The following is a 21223-nucleotide window of genomic DNA, read 5'->3' as shown; positions in this document are numbered from 1 at the left end:
CATCAAGGTTTGTAACCCTCAAATTCATGTGTTACAGTCATAAAGATCTTGCGTGTTCTGTCTTCATTAAGGTCTGGCTCACTGCGGCTTGTTGGAACACTTGTCACTATTCATTGACCAATTTCTCCTTCATCTTAGTGGTATAGATTCTACATTAATTGTGGCCATTGTTATAAATCACTTTGGATACTATCTCTCTGCAAAGCTGGGGTTTTGTTTTACTTTTTTTTTTTCCTGTTTTTGAGACAGGGTCTTACTGTATCACCCAGGCTGCACTGCAATGGTTCGATCACAGCTCACTGCAGCCTCCAACTCCAGATTCAAGCCATCCTCCCACCTTAGCCTCCCAAATGCCTGGGACAACACCCAGCTAATTTCGTTTTTTGTAGAGACGGGTCTCACTATGTTGCCCAGGCTGGTCTTGACTTCCTGGGCTCAAATGAGCCTCCTGCCATGGCCTCCAAAGTGCTGGGATTACAGGCATGAGGCACTGCACCGGGCCCAGGTTTTTTTTTCAAATGTAGGATCAGATTACTGTTTTGGGGATTGGGCAACAGATGAAAAATAATAGTTGATTTGTGTCTAAAAATGATGTAGTAGGAAGTCCTCCTTTATTTTATTTATTGATTTTTTTTGGGAGGGGACGGGGTCTCACTCTGGTGCCCAGGCTGGAGTGCAGTGGTGCGATCTTGGCTCACTGCAACCTCCAACTCCTGGGCTCAAGCGATTCTGCTGCCTCAGCCTCCCAAGTAGCTGGGATTACAGGTATGCACCACCATGCCCGGCTAATTTTTGGATTTTTAGTAGAGACAGGGTTTCACCATGTTGGTCTGTCTGGTCTCAAATTCCTGACCTCAAGTGATCCGCCTGCCTCAGCCCCCCAAGGTGCTGAGATTACAGGCATAAACCACTGCACCCAGCCAGGAAATCCTCCTTTAAAGACTAGAATCGGGCTGGGCACAGTGGCTTATGCCTGTAATCCCAGCACTTTAGAAGGCCAAGGCAGGCAGATCACCTGAGGTTAGGAGTTCGAGACCAGCCTCAGCAACATGGAGAAACCGCATCTCTTCTAAAAATATAAAATTAGCTGGGCGTGGTGGCGCATGCCTGTAATCCCAGCTACTCAGGAGGCTGAGGCAGGAGAATCGCTTGAACCTGGGAGGGAAAGGTTGTGGTGAGCCGAGATCATGCCATTGCACTCCAGCATGGACAACAAAAGCGAAACTCCGTCTCAAAAAAAAAAAAGACTAGAGTCACAGGACGCATATACCAAGAGATGCAGACTGGATTGGGGCTTCAGCAAGAGCAGATTTGCGGCTCTCAGCTCATGGTCAGTCAGGACATAAGTAGAGAGTCCAACAGCTGGCAGAACCATCCATGTTATTTCAATTATATCCCCCTCTCTCTTTGTTAATGTTTAGCTTAGTCTTCAGATACGCGTCCATATGATGTGACTTTTCCATTCTTCTGTTTGGTGGGAAACAAAGCCAAGTCAAATGGGCCTTGGCCAAGCTAGAGATGGATCTGGACCCCACGTGAGCACTTCCACCAACTCAGATGCATCTTCGCTTAGACTCTGGGCTTAGAGCTTCGTTGACTGCTTTGAAATAGCATGTGATTGGCACAGTGGCTCATGCCTGTAATCCCAGCAGTTTGGGAGGCCGAAGTGGGAGGATCACGAGGTCAGGAGTTTGAGACCAGCCTGGCCAACATGGTGAAACCTCATCGCTACTAAAAATACAAAAAAAATTAGCCGAGCATGGTGGCAGGTGCCTGTAATCCCAGCTACTCGGGAGGCTGAGGCAGTAGAATCGCTTGAACCGGGGAGGCAGAGGTTGCAGTGAGCTGAGATCGCACCATTGCACTCCAGTCTGGGCAAAAGAGCGAGACTCCGTCTCAAGATGGTGAAACCTGTCTCTACTAAAAATACAAAAAATTAGCCGGGCGTGGTGGCAGGCGCCTGTAATGCCAGCTACTCGGGAGGCTGAGGCAGAGAACTGCTTGAACCTGGGAGGTGGAGGTTGTAGTGAGCCGATATTGCGCCACTGCACTCCAGCCTGGGAGACAGAGCGAGACTCCATCTCAAAAAAAAAAAAAAAAAAAAAGGAAAAGAAAAGAAAAAAGAAATAGCACATGATCATGGGACCCTGCATGGGAACCCCTGAAAGCCCACGGTGACAGAACGGTGGTTATGCCACTTTGTTGAGATCTCTGTTGTTGGGATCGTATGCTCTTTTTAAAGATGTTTTTTTGAATCCAAACTGAATACTCTTTTGGTGACTCTGTTATATCATTTTTTTTTTGGTAGAGATGGAGTCTTGCTATGTTGACCGGGCTGGTTCCAAACTCCTGGCTTCAAGCAATCCTCCTGCCTCAGCCTTCCAAAGTGCTATGATTACAGGCGAGAGCATCTGCACCCACCGTCTCTCATATATTATATTATATTTTATTTATTTATTTATTTATTTTTTTGATGGAGTCTCACTCTGTCACACAGGTTGGAGTGCAGTGGCACAAGCTCAGCTCACTGCAACCTCCACCTCCCAGGTTCAAGCGATTCTCCTGCCCCAGGCCCTCGAGTAGCTGGGATTATAGGTGCACACCACCACACCTGGCTAATTTTTGGATTTTTAGTAGAGACGAGGTTTCACCATGTTGGTCATGTTGGCCAGGCTGGTCTCAAACTCCTAAGCCCAGGTGATCCTTCCACCTCGGACTCCCAAAGTGCTGCCATTGCACTTTCAGCCACTGCGTCCAGACCAGATTGCCCAAAACCATAATTCTGGTGAAAGTTCAGATACTCTGTTTTTTTGTTTTCCGCTTTTTGTTTTGAGACAAGGTCTCTCACTCCAGTTGCCCAGGCTGGAGTGCAATGGCGCGATCTCGGCTCCTGCAACCTCCACCTCCCAGGTTCAAGCAATTCTCCTGTCTCAGCCTCCTGAGTAGCTGGGATTACAGGTGCGTGCCACCAGGCCCGGCTAATTTTTGTATTTTTAGTAGAGACAGGGTTTCACCATGTTGGTCAGGCTGGTCTCGAACTCCTGACCTCATGATCCGCCCACCTCGGCCTCCCAAAGTGTTGGGATTACAGGCATGAGCCACCGTGCCCAGCCACTTTTTCTTTTGTTTTCTTTTGAGACAGAGTTTCACTCTGTATCTCATGCTGGAGAGCAGTGGCGTGATCTCGGCTCACTGCAACCTCCGCCTCCCATTTTCAAGCGATTCTCCTGCCTCAGCCACCTGAGTAGCTGGGATTACAGGCGAGCACCACCACGCCCGGCTAATTTCTGTATTTTTGGTAGAGACGGGATTCTACCATGTTGGTCAGGCTAGTCTCAAACTCCTGACCTTGTAATCTGCCCGCCTCAACCTCGCAAAGTGCTGGGATTACAGGCATGAGCCAACACATCCAACCACAATGATATTTTTTAATACTGATTATAAAACACTGTTTTTGAACGGTTTTTTGTTTGAATAATTTGAATATTTAGAATCTTGAATAAATTACAACCTTTTCCAGTATGTATGGTTCTTAGAATTCATCCAAAGGTGGGAAAAAAAAACTAAATCCAAGTTATAATTTATTCATAACAATTAATAATATAGGTGTGATCTAAATAGACCTTCCAGCTCCAGCTCTGCCTTTTGTGTGAGCATCTGGCCGACACAGTAAAACGAATATTCATGTAGCACCAGTTGAAATAAACAGTTTTCTTTGTTGGGGTAGCAGGATTTAGATGAATTTTATCTGCTATTTAGGATTATGTTAACATTGTCGTTGTTTTTTGAAGTTTTAAAATTTAAGTTTTTAAATATAAAGCTCTAAATTTAAGTTGTTAAAAATAAAACCTCCATAGTATTTTCTCTGCCTCCTCCAGGGATTTGGGGAAATCAGATGATATGTAGATGAAAATACTTTATCAACTTGGGTACGTGTTATATAAATATTAGATGGTATTATTTAGCATTCAAAACATTGTTTTTTAATATGAAAAAAGTCCATGTTTCTTTTCTTTCTTTCTTTCTTTTTTTGAGACAGAGTTTCGCTCTTGTTGCCCAGGCTGGAGTGCAATGGCGTGATCTCGGCTCACCGCAACCTTTGCCTCCCGGGTTCAAGCGATTCTCCTGCCTCAGCGTACCGAGTAGCTGGGATTACAGGCATGCGCCACCATACCCGGCTAATTTTGTATTTTTAGTAGAGACGGGGTTTCTCCGTGTTGGTCGGGCTGATCTCGAACTCCCAACCTCAGGTGATCCGCCCGCCTCAGTGGGAGAAGGATGAGGAGCAGAAAAAAAATAACTATTAGATAGGCTTAGTACCCGGGTGGCAAAATAATCTGTACAACAAACGCTGGTGACACAAGTTTACCTATATAACAAACCTGCATATGTACCCATGAACCTAAAATAAAAGTTAAAAAAGAGAGAGCAAATACAGTAGTCCCCTCTTATCTGTGGGGGACACATTCCAAGATGGCTAGTGGATGCCTGAAACCTTGGATAATACCAAATCCAATTAGGCACAGGAAGAAATTAACAACAATGATAACAAAATAGAACAAGTATAGCAAGTACTAAGTTAGGCGAATGTGATCCATCTCTCTCTCTCTCTCCTCTTTCTCAAAATAACTTGTACTGTACTCACCCTTCTTCTTGTAATGATGTGAGAATCTATGCCTGAATCTGTGTAACCATCCCTTACTCGCAGTAAATGGCTTCGTGTCAGTTTCAGAGCATCCCTTGCTGAAGTCTTGGTATAGGCTCAAGGCTTTCTGGCGCAACATGTTGCTGTCAATGGGAACACGTTTTCTGTTCATCTCTTCCACCCACAAATGCAGTGCCTGTTCCATCTTAACTAAGCACTTATCGCGCACTGTGGCCGTCACTTTAGCAGTTGGAGGTGAGACAGCAAAACTAGCACGAATTTCTTTTTCCTTCTTCACAATTTCACGGATGGAAGATTCATTCTTCCCGTAGATCTTAGCAACCTCAGCATAGGATTTTTTGTCTTTCCTGATTAAGTCGAGAACTTTCACCTTTTCACTTAGAGGAAGCACTTTACGGCTTCTCTTTGGCCTATCCAAATTCCCAGCATCACTACTCTTGTGCTTTGGGGCCATTATGACGGAAAATGAGGGTGATTTGAACACAAACAATGCAATACTTGCAGACAGTCGATCTGATAACCCAGACGGCTCCCAAGTGACTAACGGGTGGGTGGCGTCTACCGTAGTTCCCCCTCTTATCTGCAGTTTCGCTTTCTGCAGTTTCAGTTACCCACGGTCAACCGCGGTCCAAAAATAGCTGAGTTCAGTACAAGAAGATATTTTTGAGAGAGAGGCACAGACCACAGTCACATAACTTTTATTACGGTATATTGTTATAGATGTTAGAACAATTCCATATATATATATATATATATATATATATATATATATATATATATAAAATACAGACAACCTATAGCTTTGCAACATAGTCATAAAATCAAGAGAAGAAAAATCTAGGTTAAATGCTGACAACAAATACCTGCATCCTTCCTTTTCTCTTTTTGTTTCCACCATGGACCTAACTACCAGTTTCTTGATTCTTTAGCATTTCGTTTACCAAGCCTTTCCTCTTTTTCTGGTGAATCATAGCAACCTTTTTTAACCCCTTCAAGACCTGGTGTTTATTACACCTGAGGTAGATGACCCACTTGGGAAAGTTTTCATCAAATAATAAAGGGAATTTTTGAACAGTGGGTTGGAAGGAGGAGGAAAAGCCAATCAGAATGATGCTGTTCAAAAGTGAAATTAACCCACCATCTGGCCAGGCGCGGTGGTTCACACCTGTAATCCCAGCACTTTGGGAGGCCGAGGCGGATGGATCATCTGAGGTCAGGAGTTCAAGACCAGCCTGGCCAACATGGTGAAAATACTAAATACTTTACTAAAAATACAATAATTCGCTGGGCATGGTGGCAGGTGCCTGTAATCCCAGTTACTTGGGAGGCTGAGGCAGGAGAATCGCCTAAACCCGGGAGGTGGAGGTTGCAGTGAGCTGAGATCACGCCACTGCACTCCAGCCTGGGGGACAGAGTGAAACTCTGTATGAAAAAAAGAAAAAAGAAAAAGAAATTAACCCACTATCAAGTACTTTTCATTGTTTTCCCAGCAGTGAGAAAGTGTTAATTATCCATTCCCTTCCCCCTAAACCTAGAGAGGGGGCTGACCACACTCTGGCTTGTACCTGGGGCTGTAGGCTGACTTCATTCATACCAGCCTGCTGTGTTTTCCAATTCCAGATGAGCTCAGACTGACCCGGAGATAATGGAAGAAAGCGAGGGGCACCAATGAGTATCAAGAAAGAATCTGAACACCTACTATATTCTGGAAAGCCTGCAAGACCATCTGTGCTCTCCAGAAACATGTGATTATGGCTGACATGTATTGAGCAGTCCTTGGAGCCACACACCAGGCTCGACACTTAATAGATTATCTCATTGCTTGCTGCCTTTGTGGCAAGTGCTCCGAATGCCCCTCCACCCTCATGCTAAAGAGGCTCAGAAAGGCTCAGTACTCAGCCTGGGATACACAGATGGCACAACCAGATTTTGATCTAAACCTGCTCGGATCCAAAGCCCGAATTCTTAAATACTGTTGTCTATTCACCAGCAATAACCATCTGATTCAAGCAGATATGACGAATGAATCAAATACAATATACACTCAGGTAAATGTGTCAAGATGGCACAAGAAAGCTAGACACAAAGCAGAAAATTTTTCATGGAGAAAGTAGCATTTGCAGCCAGGTGCGGTGGCTCACGCCTGTAATCCCAGCACTTTGGGAGGCCGAGACGGGCAGATCACAAGGTCAGCAGATGGAGACCATCCTGGCTAACACGGTGAAAACCTGTCTCTACTAAAAATACAAAAAAATTAGCCAGGCATGGTGGCAGGCACCTGTAGTCCCAACTACTTGGGAGGCTGAGGCAGGAGAATGGCGTGTACCTAGGAGACGGAGCTTGTAGTGAGCCGAGATAGCGCCACTGCACTCCAGCCTGGGCAACAGAGCAAGACTCTGTCTCAAAAAAAAGAAAGAAAAGAAAAAAGAAAGTAGCATTTGCAATGAAAAGTAAAGGATGGGTGGATTTTTTAATTAATTAATTATTTATTTATTTTGAGACGAAGTCTCACTCTGTCGCCCAAGCTGGAGTGCAGTTGCATGATCTCAGCTCATTGCAACATCCACCCCCCAGGATCAAGCAATTCTCCTGCCTCAACCCCCACCAAGTAGCGAGGACCACAGGTGTGCACCACCACACTGGGCTAATTTTTTTTTTAAAGATGGAGTCTCGCTCTTGTTGCTCAGGCTGGAGTGCAATGGCACAATCTCGGCTCACCACAACCTCCACCTCTCGGGTTCAAGTGATTCTCCTGCCTCAGCCTCCCAAGTAGCTGGGATTACAGGCATGCACCACCATGCCCGGCTAATGTTGTATTTTTATTACAGACAGGGCTTCTCCATGTTGATCAGGCTGGTCTCGAACTCCTGACCTCAGGTGATCCTCCCACCTCGGCCTCCCAAAGTGCTGGGATTACAGGCATGAGCCACTGCACCCATCCTAGGATGAATGAATTTTTAAAAAACAAAGTAAGATGAATATGATTTTAATTTTTCTATTTGTTATTATTATTTTTTTTTTGAGACAGTGTCTGGCTCTGTTACCCAGGCTAGAGTGCAGGGGTACAATCACTGCTCACTGTAGCCTCTATCTCTTGGTCCCAAGTGATCCTCCCACCTCAGCCTCCTAAGTAGCTGGGACTACAGGTGCACACCACCACACCCAGCTAATTTTTGTATTTTTTTTGTAGAGACAGGGTCTTGCCATGTTGCCCAGGCTGGTCTGGAACTCCTAGGCTCAAGTGATCTGCCCACCTCAGCCTCCCAAAGTGCTGGGATTATAGGGATGAGCCACCGTGCCTAGCTATGAATGTGATTTTTTTTTTTTTTTTTAAGACAGAGTCTCACTCTGTCACCCAGGCTAGAGTGCAGAGGCGCGATCTCGGCCCACTGCAACCTCTGCCTCCCAGGTTCACGCCATTGTCCTGCCTCAGCCTCCCAAGTAGCTGGGACTACAGGCACCCGCCACCACGCCCGGCTAATTTTTTTATATTTTTAGTGGAGACAGGGTTTCACCGTGTTAGCCAGGATGGTCTCGATCTCCTGACCTCGTGATCCGCCCGCCTGGGCCTCCCAAAGTGCTGGGATTACAGGCTTGAGCCACTGCGCCTGGACGATTTTTTTTTTTTTTTTTTGAGATTGAGTTTTGCTGTTCTTGCCCAGGATGGAGTGCAATGACATGATCTCAGCTCACTGCAACCTCTGCTACCCGGGTTCAAACGATTCTCTTGCCTCAGCCTCCCGAGTTAGCTGGGATCACAGGCATGCACCACCTGGCTCGGCTAATTTTTTTATTTTTAGTAGAGACGGGGTTTCACCATGTTGGCCAGGCTGATATCAAACCCCTGACCTCAGGTCATCTGCCCGCCTCAGCCTCCCAAAGTGTTGGGATTACAGGCGTGAGCCACCGCGCCCGGCCATGAATATGATTTTTAAAAGGGGGAGTGTACTCTCTTAGTCCTCTAGTACCTGTAATCAAAGACATCCTTTCAGGAAACAAACAAACAAAAACCTGTACTGGCACACACACATCCTTTTAATGTGTATAAAAATGAGATCATACTATGCATATTTTTCTAACCAGTCCCCTAATGATGGACATTTAAGTTGTTTCTTATATTTTTGCAATGTTAAGTGGCTTGACATTCTCTTATATCTTTTTTTTTTTTTTTTAAGACGGAGTCTCACTGTGTCACCCAGTCTGGAGTGCAGTGGCACAATCTCAGCTCGTGGCAACCTCTGCCTCCTGAGTTCAAGCAATTCTTGTGCCGTAGCCTCTTGAGTAGCTGAGATTACAGGCATCCGCCACCATACCCAGCTAATTTTTGTATTTTCGTAGAGATAGGGTTTTGTCATGTTGGCCAGGCTAGTCTCAAACTCCTGGGCTCAAGTGATCCTTCCACCTCAGCCTCCCAAAGTGCTGGGATTACAGGGGTGAGCCACGGCATCTGGCAATGAGTATATCTTTTTTTTTTTTTTTTTTTTTTTTTGAGAGGGAGTCTTGCTCTGTTGCACAGGCTCGAGTGCAGTGGCATGATCTCAGCTCACTGCAAGCTCCGCCTCCCAGGTTCACTCCATTCTCCTGCCTCAGCCTCCCGAGTAGCTGGGACTACAGGTGCCTGCCACCACGCCCAGCTAATTTTGTTTTTGTATTTTTAGTAGAGACGGGGTTTCACTGTGTTAGCCAGGCTGGTCTCAATCTCCTGACCTCGAGATCCGCCCGCCTCGGCCTCCCAAAGTGTGGGGATTACAGGCGTGAGCCACCGCACCCGGCCATCCATGAGTATATCTTTAAAGCAAATTCTTAGCATCAACATTATCAAAGGATCTGTGCACCTAAAATTTTGATACACATTGCCAATTTTCTTTCCAAAAAGATTGGACCACTGTACAATGAACAGGGTATGAAAATGTCCATATCGGCCCAGCGCGGTAGCTCACACCTGTAATCCCAGCACTTTGAGAGGCCGAGGCAGGCGGATCACGAGGTCAAGCGTTAGAGACCAGCCCGGCCAACATGATGAAACTTTGTCTCTACTAAAAATGCAAAAATCAGCCAGGTGTGTTGGTGGGTGCCTGTAATCCCAGCCACTCGGGAGGCTGAGGCAGAAGAATTGCTTGAACCCAGGAGGCAGAGTTTGCAGTGAGTCAATATCATGCTGTTGCACTCCAGCCTAGGTGACAGAGCAAGGCTCTGTCTTAAAAAAAAAAGAAAAGAAAAGAAAAGAGAATGTCCATATCCTCCATACCTTCCCATTTCTGGGGGAAAGCAGCATTTTATAGCAATTCTGACATGTACATTAATTGTGAGCAAAGTTGGGCATCTTTTTATATTTTTATTAACCATTTGCATTTCTGTTTCTGCGAACAATATTCATGATGTCTTTTGCATTTCACAATTTGGTCTTTTGCTTTTTTTGTTTGTTTGTTTTTTGAGACCGAGTTTTGCTCTGTCGCCCACGTTGGAGTGCAATGGTGTGATCTCAGCTCACCACAACCTCTGCCTCCTGGGTTCAAGCAATTCTCCTGCCTCAGCCTCCCGAGTAGCTGGGATTACAGGCATGTGCCACCACGCCTGGCTGATTTTGTGTTTTTACTAGAGACTGGGTTTCTCCATGTTGGTCAGGCTGCTCTCGAATTCCCGACCTCAGGTGATCCACCCACCTCGGCCTCCCAAAGTGCTGGGATTACAGGTGTGAGCCACCGCGCCCAGTCCAGGTCTTTTGCTTTTTTCCCTTACTCTCTTGTATAAGCGCTTTATAAATGAAAAAAGAAAGGCCCAATGCAGTGGTTCACACCTATAATCCCAGAACTTTGGGAGGCCGAGGTGGGTGGATCACCTGAGGTCAGGAGCTTGAGACCAGCCTGGTGAAACCCCATCTCTACTAAAAATAGGAATATTAGCTGGGTGTGATGGTGCATGCCTGTAATCCTAGCTACTTGGGAGGCTGAGGCAGGAGAATCGCTTGAGCCTGGGAGGCAGAGGCTGCAGTGAGCTGAGGTTGCACCACTGCACTCAGCCTGGGTGATAGAACAAGACCCTATCTTTAAAAAAGCCTTTTGTTTGTTATGTGTAGCTGTTTGTCTTTTGACTTTTTGTGGCTTTTTTTTTTTTGAGACAGAGTCTCGTTCTGTTGTCCAGGCTAGAGTGCAGTGGCGTGATCTCAGCTCACTATAAACTCTGCCTCTTGGGTTCAAGCAATTCTCCTGCCTCAGCCTCCCGAGTAGCTGGGATTACAGGCGCCTGCCACCACGCCCAGCTAATTTTGTATTTTTTTTAAGTAGAAACGGGGTTTCACCATGTTGGCCAGGTTGGTCTCGAACTCCTGACCTCAGGTGATCCTCCCACCTCCGCCTCCCAAAGTGCTGGGATTACAGGCATGAGCCACCGTGCCCGGCCTTTTTTTGTATCGTTATACTGAAGTTTCATTTTTACATAGTGAAACTTACCAATTTTTTTCTTTTTCTGTTTTTTGAGACAGAGTCTCACTCTGTTGCCCAGGCTAGAGTACAATTTTTTTTTTTCTTAATGTCTTCGGTGTTAAAAGTCAACAGTGAGAAATGCCCTCCCCACCCCAATAATTAGTTTCTCTCTCTCTCTCTCTCTCTCTCTTCCAACACCGAGATCTTTTTCTCTCTCCTGCGTCAGCCTGGCTGTCCAGGGCTATCCTTTTCACGGTGGCTTTAGGGCTGTCCCTCCTGGCCCCAAGCCCTTGCGCCTGCTGTGGCCTTTGGTGGCCTGTGGGCACCTTCCCCCGCCGCTACCCTCCTCTGAATGGCCACCTCCCAGGGCTCCCTGCCAGCACAGACACTGGTCACTTCCCCTGCAGCCCCAGGCCCTCGGTTTCCAGGTGGCGGAAGTCCTCCTCCACCCTGCACTCAGAGCCGTGCCCTTCCCCACTGGTTCTGAAATCCCACAAGTATGTGGGGCAAGGGAGTGTTCGGGAGGGTACCCCAGTATGAGGAGGTGGGGGACAGGACCGATGACATTGCTAAATCCTAATGCAATCCCTTCCCTGGGCAGCTGCCGCCCTATGGGGATTTCTATGCATGCAGTTGGCAGACGGAGAGAACGTAAACAGCTTAGAACGAAAGCTCTGTTAAGTCCAGCTGACAATTCTGTTTCCCCTTATAAACTGCGCATGGGGGAAAGGTGCTCTAGTTTTATAGTTCAGTCTGTAGGAGCTTGGTTAGCATGAGTTACCTCCGTAATACCGATCTCAGTCGTGTTGAGCCAGCCAGCCTGCCTCCATGCGCAACCACAGGGCACTGGAGTAAACCGTGAAAACGTTTCCCTTTAACTTAATCTCATTCTAACTAACTAGTTGAAGAAAAAGTCTCAGTTTGGTGTGGATTTGTTTTCCTTTTTGCAAAATATACATGACACGAAATTTGCCATTTTAACCTTTTTTTTTTTTTTTTTGAGACGGTGTCTCGCTCTGTCACCCACGCTGGAGTGCAATGGCGTGATCTCAGCTCACTGCAACCTCTGCCTCCAGGGTTTAAGCGATTCTCTTGCCTCAGCCTCCTGAGTAGCTGGGATTATAGGTGCAAGCCACCATGCCCAGCTAATTTTTGTATTTTTAGTAGCAATGGGATTTCACCATGTTGGCCAAGCTGGTCTCGAGCTCCTGACCTCATGATCCGCCCACCTCGGCCTCCCAAAGTGCTGGGATTACAGGCGTGAGTCACCGCGCCCGGTCCCTAATTCTTTTTTTTTTTTAATTAAAAAAATATTTTTCTAGCCTGGCCAACATGGTAAAACCCCGTCTCTACTAAAAATGCAGAAATTAGCCAGGCATGGTGGTGCACACCTATAATACCAGCTATTTGAGAGGCTGAGACAGGAGAATCGCTTGAACCCGGAGGTGGAGGTTGCAGTGAGCCGAGATCACGCCACTGTACTCCAGAGTGAGACTCTGTCTCAAAAAAAAAAAAAAAATTGAGATGGGGTCTTACTATGTTGCCCAGACTGGTCTTGATATCCTGGCCTCAAGCAATCCTCCGACTTCAGCTTCCCAAAGTGCTGGGATTACAGGCGTGAGCCACCATGCCCAGCCTCACATGACATTTTTCTTTTTCTTTTTTCTTTTTTTTTTTTTTTGAGACAAAGTCTCTCTCACTCTGTCACCCAGGCTGCAGTGCAGTGCCTCAACCTCCCAAGTAGCTGGGACTGTAGTCCCACCTACAGTTCCACCACGCCTGGCTAATTTTTGTATTTTTAGTAGAGACGGGATTTTACTATGTTGGCTAAGCTGGTCTCAAGCTCCTGACCTCAAGCAATCCTCCCACCTCGGCCTTTCAAAGTGCTGGGATTACAGGCGTGAGTCACTGTGCCCAGCCTCGCATGGTAATTTTATATTTAACTTTTTGAGGAACCATCAAAGTACCACAGTGGCTGCATGATTTTTCCACTCCCACCAGCAATGCGCTAGGGTTCCAGTGTCTCCACATCCCTGTCAATACTTATTTTCTGCTTTTGCTTTTTCCTGTCTGATTGCTATGGGTATGAAAGATATCTCACTGTAATTCTGATTTGCATTACCCTAATAACAGACGAAGTGGAGCATCTTTTGCTCATTGGTCATGTGTGTTTCTTGCCCATTTTGTGAAGGTTGCTTGTCTTTTTATTATTCAGTTATCATAGTTTGTTTGTTTGTTTTGAGAGACAGGGTCTCACTCTCTCTCCCATGCTAGAGAGCACTGATGTGATCACAGCTCACTGTAGCCTTGCCCTGGGCTCAAGCACTCCTCCTGCCTCAGCCTCCCAAGTAGCTGAGATTATAGGTTGCCTGCCACAATGCCCAGCTAATTTTTGTATTTTTAACAGAGACGGGGTTTCACCATGTTGGCCAGGCTGGTCTCGAACTCCTGACCTCAGGGGATCCGCCTGCCTTGGCCTCCCAAAGTGCTGGGACTACAGGCATGAGCGGCCACACCTGGCTTGATAATAGATTTAATTCTTATAAAAACCTATATTGCCCGGCGCAGTGGCTCACGCCTGTAATCCCAACACTTTGGGAGGCTGAGGTGGGCAGATCATGAGGTCAGGAGATCAAGACTATCCTGGCTAACACGGTGAAACCCTGTCTCTACTAAAAATACAAAAAATTAGCCGGGCGTGGTGGCAGGCGCCTGTAGTCCCAGCTACTCAGGAGGCTGAGGCAGGATAATGGCGTGAATCCGGGAGGCGGAGCTTGCAGTCAGCCGAGATCGTGCCACTGCACTCCAGCCTAGGCGACAGAGGGAGACTCCGTCTCAAAAAAAAAAAACAAAAAACAGAAAACAAACAAACAAAAAAACAACCTATATCATGTTACTGAGGTAAGGTAAGAGGACTGCCTAAGGTCAGGAGTTAGAGGCTGCAGTGAGCCATGATTGCACCAGTATACTCCAGCCTGGTGCTATAAACCCTGTCTCAAAAGAAAAAAAAAAAAATCTACTTGTGCATAAAAAATTTAAAGAGAGGAAAAAAAAAAACTAAAGTAAACTGGCCGGGCGCAGTGGCTCATGCCTGTAATCCCAGCACTTTGGGAGGCCGAGGCGGGCAGATCACGAGGTCAAGAGATTGAGACCATCCTGGCCAACATGGTAAAACCCCATCTCTATTAAAAATATAAAAATTAGCTTGGCGTGGTGGTGGGTGCCTGTAGTCCCAGCTACTCGGGAGGCTGAGGCAGGAGAATCACTTGAACCCGGGAGGCAGAGGTTGCAGTGAGCTGAGATCATGTCTTTGCACTGTAGCCTGGGCAACAGAGTGAGATGCTGTCTCAAAAATAAATAAATAAATAAATAGAAACTAAAGTAAACTAAAATAAAATAATAAAATATAGGCTAGGCGTGGTGGCTCATGCTGTAATCCCAGCACTTTGGGAGGCAGAGGTGGGAGGATGGCTGGAGCCCAGGAGTTTGAGACCAGCCTGGACAACATAGGGAGATCCTGTCTCCACACACACAAAAAGTGCAAAAAAATTAAAACAGGTGTACTCATTTCCAAATTGCATTGTTCTGGGCCGTACCATGAAGTAAAACATAAGGCACAATTTTATCTCTTCCACTAATGAATTGAAAAGTAGTAAACAAGCAACACTCCTTCCCAACTGAAAGCTTATACTTTGTTTCAAGCAAAGTGAAATGAGCTGTGAACCACCTCCTGACATACTGCAGACACAGGAAATTAAAGATTTTTAAAGAAACCTCACTAGGAAAGTTCATTCCCTGAAAATCAAGTTCTTTTTTTTTCTTTTCTTTTTTTTTGAGACAGAGTCTCACTCTGTCACCCAGGCTGGAGTACAGTGGTGAAATCTAGGCTCACTGCAGCCTCCAACTCCTGGGTTCAAGCAATTCTCGTGCCACAGCCTCCTGAGTAGCTGGGATTACAGGCGTGCACCACCACGCCTGGCTAATTTTTGTATTTTTAGTAGAGACGGAGTTTCATCATGTTGGCCATGCTGGTCTTTTTTTTGAGATGGAGTCTCGCTCAGTCGCCCAGGGTGGAGTGCAATGGCGCGATCTCGGCTCACTGCAACCTCCGCCTCCTGGGTTCAAGCAATTATCCTGTCTCAGCCTCCTGAGTAGCTGGGACTACAGGCACGTGCTACTACGCCGGGCTAATTTTTGTATCTTTAGTAGAGACAGGGTTTCACCATGTTGGCCAGACTGGTCTCAAACTCCTGACCTCATGATCCGCCTGCCTCAGCCTCCCAATGTGCTGGGATTACTAGCGTGAGCCACCGTGCCCGGCCTGGCCATGCTAGTCTTAAACTTCTGGCCTCAAGTGATCCTCTTGCCTTGGCTTCCCAAAGGGATGGGAAAATCAAGTTTTGGCAAACAAAACGAACAAAACTTATTAGCCACAGATATCCGAATACATGAGAAATTGCAGCACTGTTGTAGGCACCAAGGAACCAGGAAAGCCATTACATTTAGAAGCTGACAGGGGGCCGGGTGCAGTGGCTCAATCCCAGCACTTTGGGAGGCCAAGGCGGGTGGATCACCTGAGGTCAGGAGTTTGAGACCAGCCTGGCCAACATGGTGAAACCCTTTCTCTACTGAAAATACAAAAATTAGCCGGGCGTGGTGGCGGATGTCTGTAATCCCAGCTACTTGGGAGGCTGAGGCAGGAGAATGGCTTGAACCTAGGAGACAGAGGTTGCAGTGAGCCGAGACCTCACCATTGCACTCCAACCTGGGCAATAAAAGTGAAACTCAGTTTCAAAAGAAAAAAAAAAAAGCAGCAGCAGCTGACAAGGAAACTTATGTTTGGTTCTTTACCCACATGTATGGGGGTTATGTACTCCAAATGCGAATTTAAGTGAAAATGCAGGCTTGGTATGGTGTGCCTGTAATACCAGCACTTTGGGAGGCCAAGGCAGGAGAATCGCTTGAGGCCCAGAGTTCGAGACCAGCCTGGGCAAGATAGTGAGACCCCCGACCTCTACAAAAAATTTTAAAAATTATCCAGGTGTCGTGGTGCACCCCTGTATTCCCACCTACTCAGAAGGTTGTGGTGGGCGGATCATCTGAGCCCAGGAGTTTGAGGCTGTGGTGAGCTATGATCACAGCACTGGAATCCAGCCTGGGTGACAGAGCGAGACCTTATCTCAAAAAAAAAAAAAAAAAAAAAAAAAGCAAGCGATGCCAACATAACCCTAGTTTTTTTGTTTTTTGTTTTTTTGTTTTGAGACGGAGTTTCGCTCTGTCGCCCCAGCTGCAGTGCAGTGGCATAATCTCGGCTTGCTGCAACCTCTGTCTCCCAGGTTTAAGTGATTCTCCTGCCTCAGCCTCCTGAATAGCTGAGATTACAGGCACATGCCACCATGCTAGGCTAATTTTTGTAGTTTTAGTAGAGACGAGGTTTCACCATGTTGGCCAGGATGATCTTGAACTCCTAGCCTCAGGTGATCTGCCCGCCTCAGCCTCCCAAAGTGCTGGGATTACAGACATGAGCCACCGCGCCCGGCCCTCAACATAAGCCTAGTTAATAAAATCCACTAGATTTTGATAATAAAATACAAAAACAGGCCGGGTGCAGTGGCTCACCCCTGTAATCCTGCCACTTTGGGAGGCCGAGGCAGGTGAATCACTTGACGTCTAGAATTCAAGACCAGTCTGGCCAGCATGGCGAAACCCCGTCTCTACTAAAAATACAAAAATTAGCCGGATGTCCCAGCTACTCCGGAGGTGGATGCACGAGAATCGCTTGAACCCAGGAGGCACACATTGCAGTGGGCTGAGATCACACCACTGCACTCCAGCCTGGGTGACAGAGACCCTGTCTCAAAAAAAATAAAAAATAAAAGATAATAACATAATAAAATAAAATAGAGAGACACAGCTGTGACTATTAGCCCACCAAAAAAGTACAAATCCATTGGCCCAATGAATCTTAGATCCATAGCTGGCCATCTATGAGATACACTAAGGTGTCCTAGATTAGGACCCTCCAGAGCGGACGTGGAATGGGACGGGATAGGCACCTGCCGCACATACTGCGTGATCACCCAGACAGCAGTGGAGAGGAAAGGCAGCTTGTATTCACTCATTCATTCATTCATTCGTTCATTCATGTTTCCATCCAAAAAGCCCACTGTTTGTGAGTCTTCCTCTTATATAAGCTCACTAAGGGTAGGGACCGAGCCTCATTCATTGGCCTGGGGCATGCCTAGTGTGGAGCAAGTATTTGGTGTTTGTTGACTGAATGACTGAAGGTGAAGGGGACTTGAGTTGCCCAGGCACAGTGGCTCACACTTGTAATCTCAGCCCTTTAGGAAGCCAAGGCAGGAGGATCACTCGAGGCCAGGAATTTGACACCAGCCCAGGCGACACACGGAGACCCTATCTCTACAAAAAAGAAAAATTTTAAAAATTAGCTGGTCCTGGTAGCTCATGCCTATAATCCCCACATTTTGGGAGGCTGAGGTGGGAGGACTGCTTGAGCCCAGGAGTTTGAGATCAGCCTGGGCCACACAGGGAGACCCTCTGTCTGCAAAAAATAAATTTTTAAGTTAGCTGGGTTTGGAGACACACACCCGCGGCCCCAGCTACTCAGGAGGCTGAAGTGAGAGGATTGCTTGAGTGCAGGAGCTCGAGGCTGCTGTGAGCTATGATCACACCATCACACTCCAGCCTGGGTGACAGGCTGTCTCTAAATAAATTCTGTCAATAAATGAATAAATAAATAAATAAATAAATAAATAAATAAAGCGTGTAAAGGGCTGACACCATTGCTTGACAAGGATGCAAGGAATGTTTTATTGCTGTGTTTTAGGGAATGCGTTAGGTGCTTTGGGGATGCAGAGATAAAAATGGTACCATCTGTGACCTCGAGAAGTTTACAGACTTGTGGGAGGACAGCGTTGTGAACAGGTTATAATACAATCTGACTATGGCATCTGTAATAAGAGCCCAGAGGCCGGGCATGGTGGCTCCTGCCTGGAATACCAGCACTTTGAGAAGCTGAAGTGGGCAGATCACCTAAGATCAGGAGTTTGAGACCAGCCTGGCCAACATGGTGAAACTACGTCTCTACTAAAAACACAAAAATTAGCTGGGCGTGGTAGCGGGCACCTGTAGTCTCAGCTACTTGGGAGGCTGAGACAGGAGAATCGCTTGAACCTGGGAGACAGAGATTGCACTGAGCCGAGATCACGCCACTGCACTCCAGCCTCGGAGACAGAGTGAGACTCCATCTCAAAAAAAAAAGAAAAAGAAAAATAGTTTACAGACTTGTTGGGGGACAGAGTTGTAAACAGGTCATAATATAGTCTGACTAGGGCACCTGTCATAAGAGCCCAAAGGCCGGGCATGGTGACTCATCGCTGTAATGCCAACACTTTGGGAGACCAAGGCAGGCGGATCCCTTGACGTCAGGAGTTTGAGACCAGCCTGGCCAACATGGTGAAACCCTGTCTCTACTAAAACTACAACAATTAGCCGGGTGTGTTGGCACATGCCTATAGTCCCAGCTACTCAGGAGGCTGAGGCAAGAGAATCACTTGAACCCGGGAGGTGGAGGTTGCAGTGAGCCGAGATTGCGCCACTGCACTCCAGCCTGGGCTACAGAGCGAGATTCTGTCTCAAAAAAAAAAAAGAGCCCAGAGGAGGTGGGGAGTGGGGGCATTTGAACAATGCATAGAACTTTCCTGGTGAAGAAGGTGGAGGGTAGGGGGTAAGGAGGCAAAGAGAAGGGCTTGTGCAGAGATCTACTGTGTCAAGGTGCACAGGGTGCAGAGGGAATGGCAAACAGCCAGTGCTGGCCGGGGCGCAGGGGAAGGTGCAGCTCTGTCTGGAGAGTCTGTGGTCTGATCACAATGGGCCCTCTGTGCCAGTTGACTGGTTTGTGCTGAACACGTTGGCCAAGATGCCTGTCATTCCAGCCTCCGCTTCCAGGCGAAATTACACCACCCACTCAGGGAAGCTGGACTAAGCTGCTGCTGCTTTTTTTTAACAACTTTATTCAAGTATTTTATTTACACAGAATAAAATGCATTCGTTTTTATGTGTTTACTTAAAGGAGCCTTAGCAAATATTTTCACTCACCCATGTCACCCCCACCATAATCAAGATACAGGGCTGGGTGCAGTGGCTCATGCCTGTAATCCCAGCACTTTGGGAGGCCGAGGCAGGCAGATCATCTGAGGTCAGGGGTTTGAGCCCAGCCTGGCCAACATGGTGAAACCCTGTCTCTACTAAAAATACAAAAATTAGCCGGGCGTGCTGGCGCATGCCATGCCTGAAATCCCAGCTACTCAGGAGGCTGAGGCAGGAGAATGGCTTGAACCCAGGAGGTGGAGGTCGCAGTAAGCCAAGATCGCAACACTGCACTCCAGCCTGGGTGACAGAGCGAGACTCTGTCAAAAAAAAAGATATGGAACACTTCCATTGCTCTAGAAAGTTTCCTGTGCCCCTCTTCATTAGTTAATTTTCCTCACCACCCACCACCCCAGGCCCTGGCAATCACTGACCTGCTTGCCTGCTTACTTTCTTCTTTTTTTTCTTTTTTAGACAGGGTATTCCTCTGCAGCCCAGGCTGGAGCGTAGTGGCAAGATGTCAGCTCACTGCAACCCTGACATCCCAAGCTCAAGTGATCCTCCCACCTCAGCCTACTGAGTAGCTGGGACTATTTTTTTTTTTTTTTTGAGATGGAGTCTCACTCTGTTGCCCAGGCTGGAGTGCAGTGGCACAATCTCGGCTCACTGCAAGCTCCGCCTCCCAGGTTCATGCCATTCTCCTGCCTCAGCCTCCTGAGTAGCTGGGACTACAGGTGCCCGTCACCACACCCGGCTAATTTTTTGTATTTTTAGTAGAGACGGGGTTTCACCATGTTAGCCAGGATGGTCTCGATCTCCTGACCTCGTGATCTACCCGCCTCGGCCTCCCGAAGTGCTGGGATTACAGGTGTGAGCCACCATGCCCAGCCAATTTTTTGTATTTGAGAGTCAGGAGTTCAAGACCAGCTTGGACAACATGGTGAAACCCTGTCTCTACTAAAGATATAAAAATTAGCCAGGAGGGCTGGGCATGGTGGCTCATGCCTGTAATCCCAGCATTTTGTTGGGAGGCTGAGGCGGGTGGATCACCTGAGGTCAGGAGTTTGCGACCAGCCTGGCCAACATGGTGAAACTCCATCTCTACTAAAAATACAAAAATTAGCTGGGTGTTGTGGCGGGTGCCTGTAATCCCAGCTACTCGGGAGGCTAAGGCAGGAGAATCGCTTGAGCCTGGGAGATGGAGGCTGCAGTGAGCTGAGATCGTGCCAGTGCACTCCAGCCTGGGTGACTCTGCCAAACACACTAAAATAAAATAAAAAATTTAAAAAATATAATAATACAACTTTTTATAGGCCAGGCGTGGTGGCTCACGTCTGTAAACCCAGCACTTTGGGAGGCCGAGGCAGGCAGATCATGAGGTCGGGAGATCGAGACCATCCTGGCTAACATGGTGAAACCCCGTCTCTACTAAAAAACATAAAAAAATTAGCCGGGCATGGTGGCGGGCACCTGTAGTCCCAGCTACTTGGGAGGCTGAGGCAGGAGAATGGTGTGAACCCGGGAGGCAGAGCTTGCAGTGAGCCAAGATCATGCCACTGCACTCCAGCCTGGGCGACAGAGAGAGACTCCGTCTCAAAAAAAAAAAAAAAAAACAAGAAAAATAAGAGAAAATTAAATACAAATTAAGCAGGAGAGAGGAGAGGGACTAATACTGTATATAAAATAATGCAACTTTTTTTTTAATTAAAAAAAGGACACTTAGTCCAATGGCCAATACTGGTTCCCACTCTGGCCCTGATACCAGCAGGGCAACCAGCCACGCCTTCCAGCCCAGAGCAAAGTTTTCAGAAGATAAGAACTCTGTGGTTTTCAGCAAGGAGACAATAAGAAGTTGTTCCTAATTGGCTTCCTGTCGCAGTCCTCAGGGCACCTGCTGGTTCCAGCCTGGATCCAGCCTACCTTGACCTTCGCCAGTTGGCACCGATGTGCAGATAACCAGTGAAGCCCAGGAGCAAATCCTCAAATCCAGACCTGCAGAATGGGACGAGTCTTGTGTGAAATTCCC

This window comes from Gorilla gorilla, chromosome 6 (genome assembly GCF_029281585.2).
Source record: "Gorilla gorilla gorilla isolate KB3781 chromosome 6, NHGRI_mGorGor1-v2.1_pri, whole genome shotgun sequence".
NCBI lineage: Eukaryota > Metazoa > Chordata > Mammalia > Primates > Hominidae > Gorilla > Gorilla gorilla.
This window is presented reverse-complemented; position numbering follows the sequence as displayed.